This window comes from Puma concolor, chromosome A1 (assembly GCF_028749965.1).
Source record: "Puma concolor isolate L17-30 chromosome A1, mPumCon1.1.hap2, whole genome shotgun sequence".
Lineage (NCBI taxonomy): Eukaryota > Metazoa > Chordata > Mammalia > Carnivora > Felidae > Puma > Puma concolor.
Genome location: NC_141667.1, coordinates 23,538,884 through 23,542,100, shown reverse-complemented (window position 1 = coordinate 23,542,100; position 3,217 = coordinate 23,538,884).

Below are 3,217 nucleotides of genomic sequence, written 5' to 3'. Positions count from 1 at the left end.
CTACTCTTGCTTCTGGAAATCTTTTTGGTCCTTGCACACAGGTATCTCTCCATCACACCCATACCACTCCAGGGTATCTCCATCACTTCACATCCAGTGTATGACATTTTTCTCTTTATATATTTATAAAGACCTCTGCACTGTGAGGCAAGAGCAGAATTTTCATAGTATTATTAGCTTCCTAGTTTTGAATATATTCTAGGCACTCCAGAAATGTGATTTTATGTATAATCTTAATTCAATGAATTTATGAATGGGTGATTTTACTCGCTCCCATGGCATATACTTTATTGAGTGCTGTTACTTACTCCTCGCTGCATATACCTCCTTCTACTTCTGGTGACTCGTTTACCTGTGTACCATAAGACTCTTTCCTAAGGTAGTCTCATCTCATTACTCACAATGGGCCCAGCCCAGAGTTATCATTGCCAAATCTTGACAACTGTTTTTTTTTTTGTTGTTGTTGTTGTTGTTTTGCTAAAAATTTTTCATCTTCTCGGGGTGCCTGGATGGCTCAGTTGGTTAAGCTCCTAACTTAATTTCAGCTCAGGTCATGAGCTCATGGTTTGTGAGTTCAGCCCCACTGTGGGGCTCTGTGCTGACAGTGCACAGCCTGCTTTAGAAGCTCTCTTTCCTTCTCTCCCTCTCCCCTGTGCTCGCGCTCTCTCTCTCTCTCTCTCAAAATAAATAAACTTTAAAGAAATAAAATTCTTCATCTCATTTTTTTATGGGATAAAACTTTTCACTCCTTAGCAGGGAATGCAAATATTTTCACTTTCTGACCTATGCCTATAAGCTATATGTAATTTTTCTTTATTATTGTGATGGGCACTTTTAAGCATCAGCTTGCCTAGGCCATAATTTCCTAGGTGTTCAGACACAAACTTAATGTTTCTGTGCTGGTGTCTTGTAGATGGGATTAAACTCTACAATCCATTCATCATAATCAGTTTAAGGAATGTTATCCTAGATAATAAATGAACTTCATTAAATTGGTTGAAAGGCCTTACAAGTGGAGTTGAGGCTTCCTTGAGGAAGAAGAAGATCTGCCTACAGGCAGCACTTTGAGCCTGTGTCTCAGGCTCAGGCATGTCCTTCCTGATGGCAAGCCCTGAGAACTTTGGCATCCAGCTCCCACAATTGCATAAGCCAATTTCTTACAATAAATATCTTAGTATATATTACTTAGGATTCTGGTTCTCCAGAGAACCTTTACTGAAACAGATTTTGGTACTGATAATAGTTCTAGAGGAATAGGTTCTTAATGATGAGTTTTCTGAATTGGCTTTGTGTGACACAAAATTGATTCCTAATTTCATTAGATTTAGAGGTGCTGATTACTATAACTTTAGTGGGAAAGAGAGTACTGGTAGCCCATGGCATAATGTGGAAATAGATATACACAAAACATCACCATCGGATATTCTTAACTAAAACTTGCATGATGCAAAATTCTGGGTGACCATGTATTTGACACCTTAGAACATTTTTGTCAAACTAATGAATATGATGAGGTTGGCTTGTTGCTACTACTTGACCAGACAAGGTGGAGAAAGAAAATGAGAGCAGAGATTCAAATCTCTTGCTCAACTTCTACTACCTTGCATAAAAAATTCCCTATCTTACTTGAAAGAAATCCTTTTATCCTATAGCCACAGGGCTGAGATTTCTGAAACTAAGAATCTAATCTTAGGAGTGGCTGAATTACAATACAAATTGTATTTTTGCTTTGCTGGGTGTCTTCTGTGAAAGCAAGGACATTGACTGAGAAAGCATGAGATCTTAAAGACTGCAATCGGGACAAATGGGCAGGCAGATCCTGATAAAGCTGGGGATGATGCTGCAGAAACCTATGCCAATGGCTAGTTGGTGATGTTATATCTAGGGAAATAAAAAATGGACACTATACTAAGTTCTGGAACCACAAAACTTCTAGCTCTCATGAACAGAAGACTAACTTAAATATTCCAAACAAATTTATAGTGTTAATCTTTCCCAGTCTCTCCAAAGGGAATTACAGCCATTTTGGGGATGACTATGCATTTGGGGAAAGTGAAATAGATTTTTCAGTGATTACTGGATGACAGTTCTGAACTGGCTCTAATTCAGAAGAGTCAATACATTACTGTGATCCACGAAACAGAGTCAAGGTTTATAGAAGTCAGAGGATTCGTGAAGTTTTACCTCACATCCCCAAGACCATCACATGATTATTTCCCCAATTCCAGAATGCATAACTGGAATACATATGCTCAGCAACTGGCCAGATCCTCACATTGGTTTCCAGATGGTAAGAAGGGCTGTGATGGTATGAAATAGAAGTAGAATCCCTCACGACTGTCTCTATATACAAAGCAACACTGCTTTCCTGGGTGGATTGTAGTGCATTAAAGACTTTAACAATGCAGTGGTGATGATTCCCACAATGTCCCCACTTAACTTGCCTTTTTAGTCTGTGCAGAAAAAAATGGATCTCGAAGTTTACAGTGGTCTGCTTATCCAGACTCTCAGATGCAGCTGGTTGTCCAGGTTTGATGTTGTTGCTTGAGGAAATTAACACATCCCCAGCTACTGACAGGTAGCATTTCATTCAGTGTTATTCTCTGTCTCTCTGTCTCTGTCTCTCTCTGTCTCTGTCTCTCCTATATATATATATATGTATATATATATATATATATACATATATATATATATGTAATTTCCACAGATGCAGTGCTGTTTCTCTTCAAGTGGCAAAGCTAAGGGTACGTGCTGACTGTCCTCCCTTGGAGTTAGATCACCTCTCCAGCCTTATCTAACAATTTCGTCCACAGGGATCTTGATTACCTTTCCCACCCAGGAGACACCACACCTGTCCAATTCATCGATGGTATTATGTTGATTTGGTTTAGTGAGCAGAAAGTAGTAATCACCTCCAGACATATTCATAAGATGTTTGTGTGCAAAAGATGAAAAACAGATCATATTAAAATTCAAGGTCTTTTCACCTCCATAAAATTTGTTGGGATCCAGTGGTGTGGACAGTGTTGAGACACATAACCTCTTTTAAAGCAAAGGAGAAATTGTTGTACTCCTAGTGCAAAATCTTTGGGTTTTGGAGGCAACATATTTCTCATTTGGATGTTTATTCTGCTCCATTTACTGAGTGACCTGGAAAGCTGTTTGCTTTGAGTGGGGCCCAGAAAGGGATGAGGATCTGCAACAGGCTTAGACAGGC